General features: G+C 38.2%; 1 protein-coding gene and 1 pseudogene across 15 annotated transcripts in view; both read right to left on the bottom strand.

Annotated features, from left to right (window-relative positions):
* LOC125779099 (glutamate receptor ionotropic, kainate 2) overlaps window positions 1-22,547 on the bottom strand; it is a 2,985,835-nt gene that overhangs the window by 1,206,355 nt on the left and 1,756,933 nt on the right. The gene's annotated exons all lie outside the window — the stretch shown is intronic.
* On the bottom strand, window positions 8,035-8,164 carry LOC125779818 (small nucleolar RNA U3; annotated as a pseudogene).

The raw sequence follows: 22,547 nt of genomic DNA, 5'->3' as shown, positions 1-22,547 counted from the left end.
TTCGCGTGGTACCTGAATTAAGTCTCCGGTCAGACCTCACAACGCCCCTTACTTAAGTTACCAAACTGAATTTTCCAGTGCGCTCATCAATGCTTGGCAATCGCGCGCTCTGCGATGCCGCAATATACTGGGCAGACAGCGGACATCATAAGATGTGGCGCCGGCTTACCATTAAAGTGGCAATTGCGACCGACCTTCGCAAACTTGGTGTTTTTGACCACCTTGTCCCTTTCCTTGATGGAGGTGGTCCGGATGACCACACCGCCCCCTTTAATTGGCTTCAGTGCGTGCACAGGCACGCCAAACTTCCTTCACAACTTTCTTGACCACATCTTTGGATGAGGTGGCAGTAGCCTTGCTTCTGACCACAACAGACCAGGTCTCCACTGGTTTAGACACCTTTGGCGCTACTGCCTCCAGCACTGGTGCCGGTGGGGCAGGCGCCGTAGTCACAGGAGCCTCCATATTTCTGGTCTGATCCTCTTTTCCGTCCTTTACCTCCTTTATTTTTCTCCTTCCTTCCGCTGTCCGTTGTCTCCCTTACTTTTTCGGATTTGCCCAAGCGCGCCTTCCTACGCGGTAGGAGCTTTCGGGGCTGGCTCGCTCTATCATCATCGGATGACTCCACAGCGACCACCATGAACCGTGAACCATCGCTCCTCCCGAGAAACTCTGCTCCTCTTTTACGTGCTGCAGACATCTCTGGCACGCTCAGTACCAAAACACAGTTCGTGTACCTGCACAACGAAAAGTTTTCTATCTGCTTACTTTTGGGAAATACCCAATACGCACTTGGTATTTTATTTTAAAATTCCCACAGGCAATCACGTCCCGCGCACACTTTTTGGGAAAATTCCACACTGTACTTGTGTCTATTTTTCGAACAATATTTGGGAAAATCCCATACTGTTTTTGCGTCTACTTTTCGGGAAATATTTGGGAAAATCCCACACTGCACTCGCTTTTGTTCGTACAAAATTTGTGAAAACCCACACTAAATTTGCGTCTATTGTTTGTCGCACATAATCTGTGAAAATCCCACACTAATCCACTTTTTCTTGGGAACTACTCAAGGTACGTTGTCCCGCACTATATTTGCGTCTATTGATCGCACACTGTCAACAAACAACGCACCGTCAACTGAATCGTCCACGCACACGTCCGTCCGCTTCGGCTGTTCACAAGCAACTAAGGTCGCACAAGACAGTAGGATACACATGTTGAAATCGATGTTCCATTTGTCATGGGAAACATCGTTCATCCCTACATGGACATCCGAGGCTTTACCCAGCCAACAATGTAAGTGATGGTGATGAGAAATCAAAATCTCAACTACTTGAGATAAAGGCCCTCATACCATCCTTGCTGGCTAAGCAGACCCTCATACCCACAATGATGATCCGTTTGAAAAGCGATGCAATAGGACATTAAGTTCGAGCAATTTTAAACCTTAACCTTGAACTTACCAATATAACGGTCGAACTCCTAAAAAAAATTGAAATTGCTAATCACGTATCTCAAAACTTATCGTATGTGTAGCATAAAAATTAGCTAAAATAATGAAAATAAGTTTTGTTTGGAATACAGAGAGTCTTAAGTGACGATGCCCAAACGCCTTTTGAACACTTAGTCCTCGCTGACTCTCAATTCCAGACTGAAGCCTGACTGGTACTTTACAACCATCTAATTTTACTAATTACTAAGTACCCTAACTCATTTCAAAACGTTCAATTAATATATGTTACTCTACTAATACACAATTATTTCACAGTTTCTCCAAGGTGGACGAGATGTTTAATACAACAAATATTCCTTTGCATTACTCCCACAAATTACATAACCTAATGAAGGTGCAGTGCAGAGGAGTATCAACCGCCTCAACTTCGCTCAACACATACGAAACAGGAGAAAAGAAGCAGTAATTTTTCCCGCGTTAGTAAGACATTTTATAGTTACAATGTAATAAAACATACCATAGTAAAACATACCATACTTCACCATAAAAATCAGTATAAAAAAAATAAATATTACCTCAAGCTATAACATAAAATAATATGTATACAGGTACAACACAAGAATCCACACAAAATTTAGCATTGATACTCCACAGCGAAGAAATTAACGCTCGCTCAAGGATATCATTTATCGTGATAACAATATAATCTTCTTCTTCTTAATTGGCGAAGACACAGCTTACGCGATTATAGCCGAGTTAACAACCGCGCGCCAGTCGTTCCTTCTTTTCGCAACATGGCGCCAATTGGATATTCCAAGCGAAGCCAGGTCCTTCCAACGGAGTGGAGGTCTTCCTCTTCCTCTGCTTCACCCGGCGGGTACTGCGTCGAATACTTTCAGAGCTGGAGTGTCTTCGCCCATCCGGACAACATGACCTAGCCAGCGTAGCCGTCGTCTTTTAATTCGCTGAACTACGAGTATGTGAATGTCGTCGTATATCTCGTACAGCTCATCGTTCCATCAAATGCGATATTCGCCGTGGCCAAAGGACCATAAATCTTTCGCAGTACTTTTCTCTCGAAAACTCGCAACGTCGACTCATCGATTATTGACATCGTCCAAGCCTCTGCACCAATTAGCAGGGCGGGAATTATGAGTGACTTATAGAGTTTGGTTTTTGTTTGTCGAGAGAGGACTTTGCTTCTGAATTGCCTACTTAGTTTGAAGTAGCACCTGTTGGCAAGAGTTATCCTGCGTTGGATTTCTAGGCTGACATTGTTGGTGGTGTTTACGCTGGTTCCAAGATAGACGAAATTATCTACAACTTCAAAGTTATGACTGTCAGCAGTGACGTGAGTGCCAAGTCGCGAGTGCGACGACTGTTTGTTTGATGACAGGAGATATTTCGTCTTGCCCTCGTTCACTGCCAGACCCATTTCTTTTGCTTCCTTGTCCAGTCTGGAGAAAGCAGAACTAACGGCGCGGGTGTTGAGGCCGATGATATCAATATCTTAAGAATACAAAAAAATAAAATAAAATAAAAAAAAAAATGTTTGTGATAATTTGATTAATTGCGGCATGGTGGCGTGGCAGGGGTTGAAAATAAGGGTGCGCCCTTCCTGACACGATTCCAACACTTTGGAGGATCCGAAGAAAAAAAATTCTTTAATCAGTACGAATGCCGCTATCGTATGAACTAGGATAAATAATAAAAAAAATTTCAGTAAATGGCAACTGTTTGAATTTTTTGCCCGTTTTTTGGCAAAGATCAAAATTTTTTAAAAATAGTAAAAATCAAAATTTTTTTAATAATCCTAGTTCCGACCATAGAGAGATATATAAAGAAGGTCCACACCAAATTTCAAGTTAATCGGTTTATTAGAACTTGAGAGATCATGTCAGAAGTGTTGAAAATAGTATACGATATTCGCTAACTAAAATGGCTATAACTTTGAAAATAATTTGAGTTTTGAAAAATTCTTTTATGGAGATATTTTTTAATATCAAACTATCGAAATATGAATAAAAAATTCGATTTTTTCAAATTTCTAGACTAGAATACCCCCTTAAGATAGAATTGTATAATATATAGAAAATTATATGTGTGACACAAGTACATTAATACATAAATATTCACATGTAAACAATAAATGAAATAAAAACAAATTACAGTCCACTAAATGTCAAATGAAATAGTAAGCAATAAAATTATAATATGAAACTTGCTCATAAAAATGTGAAAATCATTGCCTATTAAATAAATCTCATAAACTAGTACATACATAAAACTAATCCAAATATACAAACAGACAAGCAGCAACTGATAACAGAGTATCTATGGGGTGTACGACGTACACTGTACGTACTCGTATGTGTATAAGTGCGTTAGATGCATTAAGTCACACAGTGCTTCTAAACAGTTTTAAAATATCAATGCGTTGGTATCTGAAGTATACAATAAAAATAGAATACTTATTTACATATATATATGTACACTAAGCTCAAACACATACACATACCTACATATGTACATATTATAGTTAAGAGATTAGAATTAAGAAATGTATCGAGGAAAGAAATTTTAATAAAGAAGATCAGAATCAAACGTGAACTCTCACAGTAAAGAAGCATTTTGAAGAGTGTTTTCTGCACTTACACAAAAAGAACCACGGGTTTAATTGTAAAAGCAAATCCCGAAATCCACAATTCTAAAAATTGCCAAGATTTGCCATATTGCTCAAAGGCACAGAAAGCTCAAACGCTGCACAGCGAAACACAAAGTGGACTAGTTACGGAATCAATTACCACCATGACCTCTCAAGTTGAGAAACAATCAAATCAATACCTTAATTCACAATTAAGGAAATTTCAAAAGTTAAGGAAATTTCCCCCTATAACAAACAAAACCCTAGATCAGTGTTTCCCAAAGTGGGCGATAACGCCCCCTTGTGGGCGCTGCAGGTGTCAAGGGGGGCGGTAAGAGACCCAGAAAGAAAATGGGAGCGTTGTGTAGAGGCTTGGGGGGTTATTTGTAATTTTATTTAGCTAGGAGGCCTCTAGACAACGACTACATGAGCTCTCGACTCACAACAACAACTTGTGAACATCAACTAATATGAATTAAAAGATTGCTCAAACTCGGTTCTATATTTCTCTCCGTGTAGTTCATATATGTAACTATATAAATTCGGATTCATTGAAAATCCCACAAACCCATCCTCGCCTTTGTGTCTTCTATGTCTAAAAACATTTTCGAATGAAGCAATGAAGCCTTCAAGACTGCAAAATCATTTGAATAAAATGCATCCAGATAAGAGAGACAAGAATGTAGGATATTTTCAAGACCTAGAGAAGAAGCATAATACTTAGCCAAGTGTAGCAAAACTATTTTTGGCGGCTGCTAAGCAAGATGACGACGGACTTCAAGCTTCGTACAATATCTCTGCTAATTGCTCAAAAAGGCAAACCACATAACATCGGAGAAGAGTTAATATTGCCAGCAATAATTGAAGTAATAACTACCGTGCTTCATAACCCGGCCGCAGATATTATCCGAAAAATTCCTTTTAGTCGATGAGTCCACTTTACCAACTAATGGAGCATTGTTGTTGTCTTACGTGAGGTTTATTAAAGATGAGAAAATATGTGAAGAACTATTATTTTCTAGAAATTTAGAGACCGATACAAAAGGCGAAACCATGTTCAATATATTGGAAAAGTTTTGCGATGAAAAAGAGATTCCTTTGAAAAATATTATTTCAATTGCTACGGATGGCGCTCCGGCTATGATAGGGTGTCAGAAAGGCTTAATAGCGCACTTAAAAAATAAAATTCCAGATGTCCTTGGTGTACATTGCGTTATTCATAGACAACATTTAGTTGCTAGAAACTTAAGTGAAAAACTATTTCAATCACTGCAATATGTCATCAAAGCAGTCAATAAAATCCACAACAGCTCTTTGAATGATAGATTATTTCATCAGCTTTCTGTTACTAATGACGAGGATTTCAATCGTTTGTTGTTTCACACTGAAGTTCGTTGGCTATCAAGAGGCAATTGTCTGACTCGATTCTACAACCTGTTTGACTCTGTTATAGAGTTCTTGGAAACTAAAGATACAGAATTTCAAGACAAGCTCATAACATCAAAGAATTATATAGCTTACATGACAGACCTGTATAAATTGTTCAACGACATGAATCTCCAACTGCAAGGCGATAAACCAAATTTAATTAAAACAAAAAACGTCGTTGCTGCTTTCGCAGCCAAACTGCTTCCACACAAAAAGAATCTGGGCAGACGTGAGTTTCACAATTTTCCGAATTTATCAGTATCATGCAGTAACGACGAATTCTTTGCCTACACATTGACTTCACCGAACTATACCAGGACATTTTGAACTTGGAAATACCAGACTGAGTGTTGGATCCGTTTTCAAATGTCAACACAGCAATGTCACCTCAGCTGGAAGAAGAACTTATAGAATTGACAACAAACGAGGAAATAAAAATCAAGTTCAAAAATGGTTACCAAAAATTTTGGCTACAAAAACCGATCTCGCAATTGTACCCTGGATTGTGATCAATCGTTCAACGATTCTTGATAGCATTCCCATCGTCATATTTGTGTGAACGTGGACTTAGTGCTGTGACAACACTGCTTACTAAAAATAGAAATCGTTTGCTTGTTACCGAACGTGGCGACTTGCGACTGTTCTTGAGTAAATTGGAACTTGATATTAACAAACTTATTAAACAGCATCAGATTCATGCGTCACATTAGTTTTTATATATGGATCGATTATTTTAGTTTTATTTTTAATAAAAGATTCTCTGTTTAAATACTATAAAGTTCTGTTTCAATAATCATTCTTATGGGCAGGTGGAACCCTGCTGTGCTCAGGTTTCAAGTTGCTCGTTTTAGTAAAAGTTCCGTTTAGAATTCTCCGTTAATATACATATATAGGTCACAATAATTAATGTGAAGTTATAGTGGTTTTTAAGTAGGTGAAAAAATGAGGGCGCTAAAAAAATATTTATTCTCAAAGTGGGCGGTAGACAAAATAAGTTTGGGAACCACTGCCCTAGACTTCTCTAAAGCAACAAATACTCGATCAAATAATTGGCTAGAGCCAAAATTTTCTAATACTTCACAAATTGGTTTAAAAAAACAGAGTCCAATAATGAAAAAAAAAAAGGTGCGTGGAGTCCCTACGCGCGGATGAAGTTATACTTCTTAGTGATATTCAGAAATGCATATCATTTTGTATGAAAGAAAACTAGAAAACTTAAATTCACATTTTATAAATTTATTATGCACATAAAATGAAGAATAAAGCAAAGTCTAAATGAATGAATTTTGACTCAGAAAGTAGTTCCGTCTCTTCGTTGCGGAAGAGAATATGCAGCGTAATCATCTCTCTTTTGTTCTTCGCCAATTTGGCTGCCGGATTGACTTGTGAAGATCAATTTTTTGTTGGTGACATATTCATATGTGTACGCATATGTACATATGTTTGTATGCTTGTGATTTATTTGTTCGGCAATGTATGCAAATATATGTACATATAAGTATATATGAATGTATGAACATGCAAGTCAATGGGCGCACATGCGTATACATACACTCATATGAGCATGTGCAGATACACAAGATAGGATAGAAGATGTATGCCTTTTAACATCGTATACTATACAAATAAATATTTTTCTTACTAATAGAAATTAAAATAAAGAAAAATATTTATTTTTATAGTATACGATGTTAAAAGCAAAAAATTAAAAATTTATTCTGTCGGGATTCGAACCTGGGACCTGTGTTAGCATCTTGACCGTCCAAGCGCTTACCACCTATACCACCATTGAGAATTAGGTTGCGCTGACTTAAGTATGATGTGGTTATGAATGCAAGAAACATACGATGGTTCTAATAATTTTGTTTAAGTATAGAAATATACATACTTTGTAGAACATTTGCTTTCGCAATAAATTTATCACAGCAATATACATAATATGTATATACATATACATAATATTGCTGTGATAAATTTAATTTCTATTAGTAAGAAAAATATTAATTTGTATAGTATACGATGTTAAAAGCAAAAAATTAAAAATTTATTCTGTCGGGATTCGAACCTGGGACCTGTGTTAGCATCTTGACCTTCCAAGCGCTTACCACCAACACCACCATTGACAATTAGGTTGCGCTGACTTAAGTATGATTTGGTTATGAATGCAAGAAACATACGATGGTTCTAATAATTTTGTTTAAGTATAGAAATATACATACTTTGTAGAACATTTGCTTTCGCAATAAATTTATCACAGTAATACATATGCATAATATGTATATACATATACATAACATTGCTGTGATGCCCTGAGAAGTATAGTCTTACTAAATTTATTATTAATTTTTTGCTTACTAATAGAAATTAAATTTATCACAGCAATATTATGTATATGTTTATGTATATTGCTGTGATAAATTTATTTTCTATTAGTAAGAAAAAAATATTTATTAGTATTGATTTCCAAAAGCACAGAAATGATTCTGTGAATTTATTCATTAAAATCGCCACTCAGAAGTCGTTTTATCCCTTGTAAGCGAGCGATTTTCTTAAATCTCACGCTCCCAGATAAAACGATATACCTCGTCCTCGTGGGTCAATTTCAAAAACCACAGAAATTATTCTGTGTGATTCTGAAAGGCCAACGTTGAGTATTTCAATTAAAAGTCACACAAAATAGTTGAGAATTCGCTGAAAGGCAAACGAAAAAAAAAGAACTATAACTTCAATAATGTACAAGCATACAAACATACATATGCGCACACATGTGAATATGTCACCAACCAAAAATTGAAACATTGTTCTACAAAAACAACAACAGCATAAGCATGGCAACATTGTGTTGTGTTGTTGTGTCGGCCGAGCTGTGCCGAAAGAAACGAACAAACGATCGCCGATTGTCACCGCTTCGCTTGCTGCTCGCACATCTTCGCAGACAAGGTTGCGTTACATTCATATGGATGGAGCGAGGTTGCGCAACTTTGCGTTACTTTTATATGGAAGGTTGCGCAACCAGAATCTAGCGCAACCTTTTCCGGCGTCGTATAAGAAGTATAACTTCAAAAACAATTCTTAACAATTCCTAGAGCGGTGGCGGGCTACTAAACGCCAAATTAGTGCATACGTACTAAAACATAAAAATAACACAGTTGCATCAAAAAGTCGAAAAATCGACACTTTTCAGAAAATTTCAAAAATAAATAAAATCTCGAAAGGAAGTTAAGAGATACTCCCAATGCCATACAGTGACGCAACTACACTTACAAAAGGCAAAGGTCGCTCTTTTTGCATCTATCCAAGTACTCTTCATATGGATGGGTAATGGGAATCAGCTATAAAAATCACCCAATTAATTATGAAGAATTCCCTACTCTACGAATCGAAACCGTTCTCCGTTCACGGCTATTATCTCGCAAGATCTATAATTTCATAGTCCTAGCTCCCAGGTTAAAGAGTACCCATTCTGGCCACTTCTGAGCCAGGCGTGGAGTTACTATCCATAACAAGCCGATAATACAGAGAAGGCAAATAATAATTAATTGTCATTCCAAACCGATAAAAAAAATGTAAATAACCACAAATAAAATTAATAAATGCAAACAACGCATACACTCTTTTTGCTATAATAATAAGTCGGATAAACCCGCCATATATAGTACTTTGCAATACGCACCTAAAAGTAAATATATACCAAACACGATATTTAAAACCAAAGGCATTTGCGCCCTCGGCAACTCTACCATCAATACGCCGAAATACATGAAACAGCATATACGTGTAATACTAGGCAAAATATTCGGCTAGGGGGCCCAGGATGTTTAAATGAGTTAAGCATCCACCCACTCTACCCGGGAAAAACTGGCACACCCTGGCAAGACACAGCTAATATACCACAGCCGATGACACCATAACACTACACAACACAAACACAACTCACCATACATGTACACTAACCCACTAAACAAAAAAGATGGACAACGGGATAGCAGACACAACTCGTTTGATCAATTCGCACATCAACATTCATATACTTATATTATATAATATTACATTCGCTTAAACACTGCGCCGGGTCGACACCTACGCTTCTCTACTGCGATTATATATTTTGACCTCGATGTGCGGAAAATCGCCAACAAAACAAATCATCTTCGACATTGGATTCTCGCTGCCTCCCTTGTTGAATTTAATTTTATTACAATTAAAACTTATAACATTTTTGATATTAAAATTTATAAGTTCGTTAATTTATATTGCCAAAATAAAATCAAAATTTATTTTTTTTAAGAGCGTGTGCTCTACATAAATTATGAATATTTTTAAACACTCAATAAAACCCTTGATTGATGCGATGTGTGGGTAGTGGCCCCGTCTTGTTGAAACCAAAGGCACTGAGATCACAAGCTTTAATTTCAGGCATCAAGTAGTTGGTTATCAGGGCGCGATAACGATTGCCATTGCTGTCTGTTCTCACCGGCGTCATGATTCCACCGGCTCACAAAACACACCAAGCTGTAGTTTTTTCCGAATTAAATGGCAGCTCTTGAATATGTTCATGTTGCTCTTCGCCCCAAATACGGAAATTTCGCTTCTTTACATACCCCCATTGAACCAGAAAAGGGCCTCATCGCTGCACAAATTTGGGCTCGAAAACATCGGAGCTTCTGGGAACTGTTCAAGAGCCCATATAACGAAGCGATGTCGCATGAGAAGGTTGAGCGGCTTCAGTTCCACGCTTTGAATTTCAGATCTCGATGTAAAATGCCCCAAGTCGTCCCATATGTCAGTCAGGGTTGCTGTGAACGGCGCCAAATGGACTCTCCACGGCCTTTGTGTACACTCTCAGCGACGGCAGCTTTCTTTTTTTTACTGGGTGCTGGACGTGGACCATTCGGTCGAATAATATCAAATTTGCAAAAAAATAAATATAATTTTTCCCCTTATAATAGGCTTCACTTAATTACACTTTTTTGTTCTGCCATTTTTATTTTGATCGATTAGCTGTTCTCCTTCTCGTGTTTTCGTTTTCCTTTTGGTTTGTGCATTGCTTACAATTTTACATTCAAGCTACCTAGTAAAGCTAAGGGCTGAACATACCCATCGACTGTGTTCCCAAACTATTTTTTCGCTAAGGTGTGGCCTCTGAATATAATATTGGGCCTAATGTCAAAACTGAGGAGTCCGCCGCTGCTGGACCAAATAGGCAATGTGATACTGCCGACTAAATAAGGGGTAAGCCTGAAGAACTGCAAAACTTAGAAACGGCTAGCATCTGTAGCAAACCGGACAAAAGAATAAGAACTTGTAAGCAACGTTGTGTCATTACACGCCAAGCTGAAAAAATTTTAAAATGCATAGAGAAGGGTGATGATAGGGAAACCATCTAAAGTACTTACATACTGATAGAGACGATAATACCCCAAAAAGAATGCGCGAGACATCAGGCTTTTAACCACCAACAAAAAAGCCAAAAAACGTAAGTGAAAAAGCGCAATTATCGTATAGTGGAGCAGCAAAAATATATATCTCAAGAGGATACCACGGTTATTCAAAGCGCAAATGACAGATGGGTAAACGTGGTTAAAAGAAGAAACCAATGGAAAAAAAATAGAAAAAAACTAGATGCCATTATTATTACAAAGAAGGATGGTGCGTCGAATGCAGATATCCTGCGAAAAATAAAAAGTGATACTGGACTTAAGGAGCTGAGTTCAAACGTAACCTATATTCAGAATACACTCAAATGCATTTAGAATTGAAAAATCGAGCAGACACGAAAGCCGAACCTTTCCGAAGTGCCTTGGAGGGAGTGGTTCGCGAAGTGGCTATGATACAGCTTAAAACACATATCGTTACGATTACGTTAAAAGACCTGGACGAAATACCAGCTCCCGAAGAAATTCGAGCAGCACTAAAAAGGGAGAGGTCTAAAATCTGGAGATATTAAATGACAAAAGTCTGCGAAAAACACAGCGGCATACATACAACACTTGATTACATGCATGCTCAAGATGGCTCAAGTGACCGATCTGTCATCTTCGAGAATACTTGACTATTCCACGATGATATAAGTGTTGCCAACTGGGAGACATGGCGCGTAAATGATGTAGTTCGACAGGCAGACTTTCTCAATGCACACGTTGTGGAACCGCAGGACATTTAGCAAAGTCATTCACAAACGGTTCGAGCTGCATGTTCTGCAAAGGAAAGTATTCAGTATTAGGCACAATTCGCCCTAAGTATCTCGAGATTATGAAGTATCTAAGTAAATGAGGATACCACAGTTAATTCTAAAACATTGGTCAACTGCATGGGGTAGCAGATATACAAACTATAACGGGCGGCTAATTCAAAAATACCTGTGCCAAACGACCTTAACAATAAAGAACAGCGAAACTCCAAACGCGTACCAAAGAGGAAATAAAGGATCAATAATTGACATTATGATCGAAAGTGATTCGCTCAGCAGGCACAAAAAGGTGGGCGGTATCAAAAATATACACAAATAGTGCAACCAACTTACCTGAAATTAATAGCATATGCAGACGATTTCATGGTGGTAGCGGTGGCCAAACAATTAGACGACATAAGAGATAAATGCAATTAGTGCTTAAATGGTCTAAGCCAATGGTTCTCTTCTGTGGGTCTGGATCTCGCGGAGCACAAAAGAGAAGTTTTACTCATAAGAACCAGGAAGGTGGAAGAACAAATAGATCTCACCATAGAGGAGTGCTGAAGAATCTGGGAGTAATATTCGATTCCAAATTAAAATTAAGAGAACACTTGGCGTATATTTTTGGTAAAGCAAACAATATTTATAACGCTCTATCGATCGTATGCCTCCCATTTACATCCAGGGAGATGCTTCTATCAGCTATCAGCGCCTAAAACAGTATCGGACATCTCCTAGTGGATAGATAAACGACATGGAGACCTGGACTTCCATCAGACGCAAATACTTAGTTGACATGGATATTTTAGAAGCTACCTTTACAGATTCCACAATGACGTTAGTTCGAACTGTCCGACGTTTACAGAGTATATAAAAAACCCAGAACATGTATAAAATACAAGAGAAAAACTAAAAAGCACACATGGGTAGTTTTATTGTCGATAATTTAACGACACATATGTGTCTGTCGACGGATAAGTGAAAGCGTCAGCATTCATAATGACAAAACTGAGACTTTTTCAAGAAAATGGGTGCAGTCAGTTCGTATGAGTAACCGCTATTTTGAAGAATTGATTGCATATTTTTGCTTAGTTTACCATTACGAATAAGCCAAATTAAAAATTATACTCAACAAAGAAATACCAAAAATGTTTAAAACTCAAGTCAAAATAAATTATAGCTCTTCATAAAAAACAAAACATAAATATTACTAAAACGTTTTATCTTCAACATTTGTGAGATTCTAATATTAAATTTATTTGGAGGCGTAGTGGAGCTCACTTTTTAAAAATTTTCAGCTGATAGTTGCCCTTTTCACTGCGATTCTCTGGACCAAATTATAGATTTTTATTTACATTTTTAGCTTAGTTATGGCGCTTTAATGGGTTTCGTTTAATGAATTTTTGTAGCCCTGGCTGTAGTCCAATTATGTCCGTCTACGATTCCAATTTTTTTATGCTGTTAAAGAATGCGTGCACTAAGTTTCATCAAGATATCGCAATTTTTAGTAAAGTTACAGCTTGCACGGACGGATGGACAGACAGTCAACGGGAACACATCCGGTATCATCACCCTAATCTTTTACATACGACTTTATATCTATGTACGATATCGTCTAGTTTTAGGTGTTAACTCGTAGGTTAAAAAAACAAAACTACTCTGAAGTAACATGTTGCGGAAGTATAGAACGGATCTATAGACGTGGGCGCGATTTGAAAAATGAAGCATAACCACACATATAAACACGAATATGCGTGCGGGGTATATAAAAAAAATTAAATAGATAACAATAACGCTCACTCAAACCAGGCACACCCAACGGAAGGCAGAGAACATGAATTTCTGATACACACGTTCAAATTATATATATGTATGTATTTCCACTTATTTCCACTATTATTTTGAGGCTGATCGACTTCGCCGGGGCCCGAAATATGGTTGTCTGTAGATTCCAGCATAAGAAAATACATTAAGCTTCCTGGCTGTCCTCGGATAGTAACCATATCGGTCATGTTGTGATAGAACAAAGGCACGTCTCCCGTGTTGTAGACTTGCGTACGCTCCGAGGTCCTAACATCGACCACTACCGTGTTGCAGTAAAGAATCACACCCGCCTCTGTGCAGCAAACAGCGCACGTCAACAAACAAAGGGAATAGCCGCTTGCACTCCTCTCTGAGAATACTCGTCAACAACTCGGTATAAGGAAACTGTGGAGCGGCATTTCAAGCTCCTCACGTACAGCTGCAACCAAAACCATTGGTTCTCGGAAAATGCAAAAGAAAAGCTGGTATGACGAGGAGTGCTGTGTCGCAGTGGAGTGAAATCAGACTGCCGCACAACGTTACGATCGACCACAACACGTGCGGGATGGGATAGATACCGAGAGTTGAAGAGGGAAGCGAGTCCCATTTGCAGACAGAAGACTGATTGCCGGAGAACTATTCAAACACGGCGGCGAAGAACTGATAAGGAGCATGCATCAGCTTCTTTGTAAAACATGATCGGACGAGAGCATGCCCAACGATTGGAATTTAAGTGTACTCTGCCCAATCCAAAAACAAAGAGACCACAGAATCTGTGCCAACTAACGAGGGTAATCCGCCTCAACATCGCGTATAAGGTTGTACCGAGCGTAATGTTTGAAAGACTAGAGCGCACCGTTAAAAAACTGATTGGCCCTTATCAGTGTGTCCCTAGACCTGGAAAATCAACAACCGACAATGTGCCAAATCTTGGAAAAGACCCGTGAAAAGAGAATCGACATACACCACCTCTTCGTCGATTTAAAAGCTGCTTTGATTGCAGGAAAATGAAGCGAAAATGAGCTACATCTACGCCGCGATGTCTGAATTTGGTATCCCTGCAATGGGTCTTGTAGTGAACAAGGGCAAAACGAAATATCTCCTATTATCAAGCAAACAGTCGTCGCACTCGCGACTAGGCTCCCACGTCACTGTTGACAGTCATAACTGTAAAGTTGTAGAAAATTTCGTCTATCTTGGAACCAGCATCAACACAAACGTTAGCCTCGAAATCGAACGCAGAATATCTCTTGCCAAACAGGTGCTTCTTTGGACTAAGTAGGCAATTGAGAAGTAAAGTCCTATCTCTACGAACAAAACTAAAACTCTATACGTCACTTTTTATACCCATCTTGCTTTATGGTGCAGAGGCATGGACGATGACAACAACTGATGAGGAAGGGCAAAGGGGAAGACTTCCACTCCTTTGAAGGACCAGGTGGAGAAGGACCTGGCTTCGCATGGAATCTCCAATTGGCGCCACCTTGCGAAAAGAAGAAACCACAGGCGTGCTGTTGTTAAATCGGCAACTAAATGAAACAAGCATAATATTCAAAATTAATCATTTCATTTCGGTTTAATTTGTGCGATTTCCGAAATATCACTATCAGGTAATACATTTCGGTACAATATAATACAAGTTATTTTAAAATATGTATTTAAAATTAAATTAACAATCCAAACTTGCTTTTGTATATTCAAAAATTCAAGTATTTACTTACACAATTTTATTTTAATAAATCAAAATAAGTAAGCAAAGCAAATACAAAATTATAAAATGAAAGCCAATTAACATTGGAGAACAAGAGAATGATAATAGTGGAGCAGGGTAATATGTGACATGGGTTAAGGTGAAGGGTTCGGGGCATTGTTTTTCGAAACTGATATTTGAGTGAAGTCAGATAAATCTGACATATCGCGACAATGTAGAGCTAACGCTTTCAAAAAATAGAGTATAACACGACCAGTCCTAGTTCTCATTAGATGGTAAGTAGCCAAAAGACTAAACGGAGCCTACCTAACACGGGGTCGCGTTGGAAAGTAATGTTGGCATTACTGCATCATTTGGCTCTTTGCCTTCTCCTTCACAAACATTGGACCGATAGCTCATCCTGATAAACAAACGTTATTTCAAGCCAGAATGAAGCACAATAAACGGGCAGACCAGGATCTTACCGAAAGCTTAGTTTGCTAGACGCACTATCACCAGAATAGCGACTAAAACTCCAATCGGTAAAAAATCATCAATTTGAAGGCAACAGGAAGCCAACACTATTCCACAAATTCTCTTCAATTTGTGGAGGGACAGTGCAATATTTGAACGCTCTATAAGGTCTACGGACAGCTGCGCTGCTTCACTCTATGTTGGAGTCACTGGGGTCGAAGGAGCTTACCGATCTACAATATCATGAAAGAGACATTGTAGGTATGTGGATATCCAGAATCTTTCCATTGCATATATTTCAGAGCTGGAATGTTGATGGTAGACTGCAAGTGTAGAGTACTGCTAACTTTTTAAAGAAGATCGTTCTAAAGCTATAAAGACTCCGCCCTCTTTGCAAAAGAGGGTGATGATATTCGGATTATGCATAGTACGACGGCGTTTCTCCTAAGAAGTGCTGGGGAGCCGTACAAGTTCCCTCTCGAGCTCTATAGGAACCAAAACGACGGCATTAATACCTCGTCTCGAGGATGGATTCTCAAAATCTGCATTGACTTCTTCGGTGACACCGAAGGTACTGACTTCGTCCCGGCAGTGATCTGTTTTCTTTGGGAGACGTTCATTATGCCCCCACGGGGCATACCTACATAGCCCAGTGAAACGCTGCAATAGGAAAAAGCTGCCCCTTATCTTAGCGTTCGAAGTAAACGCACATCACACGGAATGTGCCAGCGCGGACTGCAGCACGAGGGTTGAGAATATATATTTAATAGTAATCTAGGTATCGAGAATATGGGTTCCGAGTATTGAAAACGTTCATTATGAGGAACAGAATAGAAGTGCTTGACATAACTTTGAGTAAAGAAGTTATGACTACACTGATCTCACAGTCTATGCCAGATCACAAAATCATGAAATTCGTATTAAAAGTAATGGTTATGCAACTCCTTCTAAAAGTATCCCTAGGAACACCGATTGAAATATCTTTGAGCTAGGATAGTGTTGTATATAAGCATAGCGTGGTAGCCAGACGGGAATGCCACGGTTTCTATACTCGATATTAGACTGTTTGCGCTAAATTCACATACTCCAATCTCACTATATGTAAGAGTTTAATCAACCTCCGGAGAGACAAATTGCACTTACTTGCCGCATTTTAAACTGGTCACTGCAAGCTAAAAAGGTTTTTCTTTTTTTATTGGTTTAGCATCTTACCCAAACTGCCAGTTCTGCTACATGGAGCCAGAAACTCTAGAGCCCCTGATACTGATCACGCTGGCTACCGCAATTGATTTCTTTTCTACTTTGCTTTAGATTCTTACACCGGAAAAAACCTTTCTTCTTCTTCTTTATTGGCGTAGGCACCGCTTACGCCGTTATGGCTAAGTTAAAAACAGCGTACCAGTCGTTTCTTCTTCTCGCAAGGTGTCGCCAATTGGAGGTACCCAGCGAGGCCAGGTCCTTCTCCTCCTGATCTCTCTAACAGAGACTTTATCTTCCTCTTCTTCCCCGGGCGGGTACTGCGTCGAATACTTTCAGAGATGGTTTATTTTCGTTTTTACGCACAACATGATCCAGCCAGCATAGCCGCTGTCTTTTAATTCGCTGAACTATGTCAATGTCTCCTATATCTCATACAGCTCATCGTTTCATCGAGTGCGATATTCACGGAAAGGGCCATAAATTTTTCACAGAGCTTTTCTTTCGAAATCTTGCAACGTCGACTCATCAGTTGCTGTCATCGTCCATGACTCTTCATCTTATAGCAGGTCGGTAATAATGAGTGACTTACAGAGTTTTAATTTTGTTCGTCGAAATAGGACTTTATTTCTCAATTGCCTACTCAGTCCAAAGTAGCGCATGTTAGCAAGAGTTATTCTGCGTTCGATTTCAAAACCGAACTATTGTTGGTGCGAAACTGGTTCCAAGATAGATAAAATTATCTATGACATTGAAAGTTATGACGACGACTATTTGTTTGAAATTGTTTGACAGGAAATATTTCGTCTTACCCTCGTTCATTACCAGACCCATCTACTTCCCTTTCTTATCCAGTCCGGAGAAAGCAGAACTAACCGCGCATATGTTGAGACCAGTAATATCATAATCATCGGCGTATGCCAACAGCTGTACACTCTTATAAATGATGCTACTTGCTCGATTAAGCTCTGCAACTCGAATTATTTTCTCCAGCAGTAGATTGAAGAAGCCACATGATAGGGAGTCACCTTGTCTGAAACCTCGTTTGGTATCGAACGGCTCGGAGAGGTCCTTCCCGATTCTGACGGAGCTTTTCGCGTTGCTCAACGCCAGCTTACACAGCCGTATTAGTTTTGCGGGGATGCCAAATTCAGACATTCTGGCATAAAGGCAGCTCCTTTTCGTGCTGTCGAAAGCAGCTTTGAAATCGACGAAGAGGTGGTGTGTGTCGATTCTCCTTTCTGGTGGGTTTTTTGTTGTTGGCTTTAATATTTTACACAATACACTCGAAAGAACTTTATATGCGATGTTGAAGAGGCTCATCTCACGTTAGTTGGCGCAGATTCTGGGGTCTCTCCTTTTGTGGATTAGGCTGAGTACACTTAAATTCCAATCGTCGGGCACACTTTCGTCCGACCATATTCTACAAAGTAACTTATGCATGCTCCTTTTAGGTATAATAGGTCAGCTGGCAACCCATCGGCCCCGCCGCTTTGTTGTTCTACAGACGGGTAATTGCTATTCGAACTTCTTCATGGTCAAAAAATGCTGCACCGTCATCTATTGAGGAATCAGATTCGCCATCTTCTGGTGTTATGCATTCAGTGCCATTCAGTAGGCTGGAGAAGTTCCCTCCATAATTTTACTATGCTCTGGGTATCAGTCACTAGATCACCTCTGGTGGTTCTACAAGCGTATGCCCCGGTCTTGAAACCTCTGTAAATCGCCGCATCTTTTCGTAGAATTTTCGAGCTTCACCCTTGTCGGCCAGCTTATCAAGCTTTTCGTACTGACGCATTTCGAGGTCTCTCTTATTTTGTCTGCAACCTTTATTGGTGAATAGAATTTTCGCTTTATCGAAAATCGACAGCTGACACTTTAGGCTTCGTAAAAATACAGCGTTACACAGTAGAACAAAGTGTCTTAATTATTGAACAATATTTGAAAAAAATTTGTCAGGCGCAGTTCGAAAATTTCATAAAAAATGTAATTGCAATAGTGTTTTGATTTCGTTAACTGTGTAAATGAATTTAAAAGGCAGATTCGAACTATAGAAGAACATTTACTTTTATGAGCAGATGGGAAAAGTAGAAATTGTACTATTTTGAACAAATGCATTTTTGGAAAACAAGTATTTCTTCTTTTATATGGTTTAAGACTTAAATAATTTTTGAATAAGTGCATAGAGAGATGTACGTGTAGATGCTAACAATTATTATTATATTCTTAACCAAACACATTACATACAAACGCATTAGTGTATTTGATTACTATTTTCCATATGTTATTATAATTTTTATTTTGAATCTCATTTTATAAACCAACATTCGTTGCATTTAAATTAAACAAAAATACATCGATGTTTTATACATACAAATATATCTACTACATATACAGAAGAGCAAACATCTGGATTTTCCGAAAAATTTAAAACATCAAATATCTATGATATAAACAATTTTTCAGAACACAAAAGACCTTTCTTGATAAATTCACATATTACTGTAGGACTTTTAAATTTAATTTTCATCCGAAAACTTATTCGTCCAATTTTTTTTATTCTTTTCTATGTTGGTATGGCTGTCAGTGACATCTGTGCCAAATCTCAAATTAGTGTTTAGTATACGCTTATCTGTCTGAAACAAAGAAGTTCAAGTTTTGTGTATGGAATAAAATTTCTGGTACCGAAAAATTCAGAATGTTTTTGATTGGTAGAAATTATTCAAAGATGGTCGAACACGCGTTGACGACGAATCACACCCACAATAGAAATCAACATCGGCTGATGATCAACACTTCAAAAAAATAAAAGAATTAGTGATTTAGAATCGATGGTTAACAGTCAGAGAACTTACTGGCATGGTTGGAATATCGGAATGGATCGCAGGACGCCATTTTGAAAGATCAATTGGGCCCAAAAAAAGTTATAGCACGATTGGTACCAAAATTATTAATTTTTTTCGAAAAACAGCCTCGTCTTAATGTTTGTTAAACCAGGATGTCACGAAACGTTTGCCTACTATTGATGAGTCTTGGATCTGTGGTTACAACAGGGAAACAGACGATCAGTTGGCCGAATACCGTGGCTAAGGTGAGCCGAGCTAAAAAACATTAAAGCAGGCCAAAAAGCAAGGTTAAGTTGATAATTTTCTTCGATTATTGAGGTGTGGTGCACTCCGAACTCCTTCCGACTATCCAAATTGTCAACAAAAATACCATTTGAGTGTTATGCGTCCTTTACTCGAAGATATTCGTAAAAAGAGGCCGGATTTATGGGCCAACATTTATTGTTTTTAATACCGTGATAAAGCACCGTTGCATACAGAATTGTTTCTTCGTCAAACTTTCTACAAATATCATGGTGCCATCATCGTATTCGCCTGATTAACTCCGTGTGACTGCTGGCTATTCAAGAAATTCAAAAGATCGCTGTAGGGAAACCGTTTTGAAATAAGTATATGAAGACATTACACATGAATCGCTACGCGTATTGAAAACTATTCCGGAAATTGCCCTTATCAACTGTTTTGAATCTTCGAAAAAAACGTTGGCACACGTTACACCACATCTTATTACCATAAACCTTACGTTTTACAACACTTATGTAGGTCTTGCTCCAACACTTATTTTGTCTCCTACCGTCCATTCGCTTGTAAAATGTTGTCCATAAGTTTTTTTTATGTAACCATTTTGTAGTTTAGTTCGAATTCGACATTACTTGAATAAAAATCGGATGATCACTTAACTATATATTCAAAGGCTATGTTTTTAAATCACGGGTATAAACAGAAAGAAAATGTTGGATGCCCAGGCAGATTTATTCGGGAAGGTGTTGTACACGTCCAACACTTTTTAGGAAAAGCCATTGAGAAAAATCTACAAATTCAAGAGGAAAATTGAACGCCTCAGAAAAGTAATTGATGATTTCAACAAAGAATAATAGAATAATAGAAATGATCATATCAATCTTTTGAAAATCTTATTTCTTCAAATGCACAATTTTCTCACAAAGTACTCAAAAGAAATTTCTCTGGATGTTGAAAAATTGTACTTTGACATAACGGCTGATTATTTCGAGAACCTTAAATATTATAAAACAGGAATAATTTTCAGTGCGATATGCGCTTAGACGAATTTACCATAGAAGAAGAATCGGAAATTTTTTACCGCTTTTACTCAAATTTAAAAATATTTCCAATATTTTATCAATCGTTTCAATATCTATCTTCTAAAACTGAGAAAGAAAAAAACAGAGGTGGTCGAAGAGGACAGAACAGATAATAATATTGGAAATACCATATGTTGCCAAAGCTCTCTTCAGCGTGAGAGCTTTTTTTCAGAAAATGAAGTTGGAGAAGAATCCATTGAAGAAACTCTTGAACTGAGGAAAAACGAACTGAATTGATACCTGGGCATTTATCTCTTCCGGAAGGCTCACATTTTGAAAAAAAGGTTATTGCATCGACACCCGAGCAATCCACAGTTGTGAGTGGGAGAAGCAAGGGGTGACCAGATGAATGGCACTTTTTACGATTTTTTCATGGCTTTTATTTAAAAGGATAGAAAGACACTTTTACAGGAAATTGCAGGCGTTTGAACTAGAAGGGTGAGTTTGTGGGTGTAATGGGTATTCTGGATCAATAACGTCTCTCCTTTGGTCCTTACAGTAAGAATGTTAGCTTGGACGATATGGCGTCTCAGTTCTGTGATACGTAACCTAGCGCCGATTCTCAGGTTGTGAGCAGTAATCCCTAGTAGTACTTCAATCGTCCCACACGATCAATTAGCACTATTGCAATATATTAGTGATTTCCGATATGCATCGATGTTTTTGTATTGTGATAAATTGCTTAATTCCGATGCCTCGAATGGTGGTTGATATTTCCGATGCATCGATTTTTTGTTCGAACAACAAATACATCTCAACATATAAGCGAGAAAATGTTGAAGACATGAGAAAATTGGGGTATTAAGGAAACTAACTGGCACAGACCAACACTGAAAAAAAGCTAAGACAAGATGTACTCGGTACAGTTGGAATTCGAAAAATTACTGGAAGAACTTTTAAAAGGATGAATGCTGTAGAATGCGTGACTCTACTGGCCATTTCCACCCTTTAAGGTCTTAGATTAAAAAAAAATACATTTCTCTGATGACACTGCATGAATGAATGCGGTTTGCTATGACGAAACCGAAGGTGTGGACATGGAATCTTCAGAGAGTTCTAATAAAATGGAAAACTCGTTTAATATTTATACTAATCATCAAAAGTTAGTCCAAAAAATTGAAAGACAAACAAACACAATTTGTTGGTCATGTGGGATGAGCTCTCCATAAATTTGCACAATCCAGTTGGAAGGTATATATTCTGTGTCCAAGGTGTACGGATGTGTTTTTTAATCCGCTCCATTAACTCCGTCATTATAAAAAGTAAACAAAATAATTTATTAAATTGAAAAAAAAACAATCAAGTAAAAACAGTAAAAAAAAATTGCCATCTGTTCAGACTGGTATTGATCGCTACATAAACGTAAAAAAGAAATCAAGTCCAATTAAATCTGCGGTCAATGCCAAAAAAATTTAACCCGGCACGCCAAATGGTAAATAGCCAGAAATTCTAAATGGCAATAGGCCTTACTGAGCAAAGAACTTAACGATAATGCAAAGGGTACCACCGTCGTGA

This window comes from Bactrocera dorsalis, chromosome 6 (assembly GCF_023373825.1).
Source record: "Bactrocera dorsalis isolate Fly_Bdor chromosome 6, ASM2337382v1, whole genome shotgun sequence".
NCBI lineage: Eukaryota > Metazoa > Arthropoda > Insecta > Diptera > Tephritidae > Bactrocera > Bactrocera dorsalis.
The sequence above is the reverse complement of the archived record's forward strand: the minus strand, read 5'-3'. Positions and strand labels throughout refer to the sequence as shown.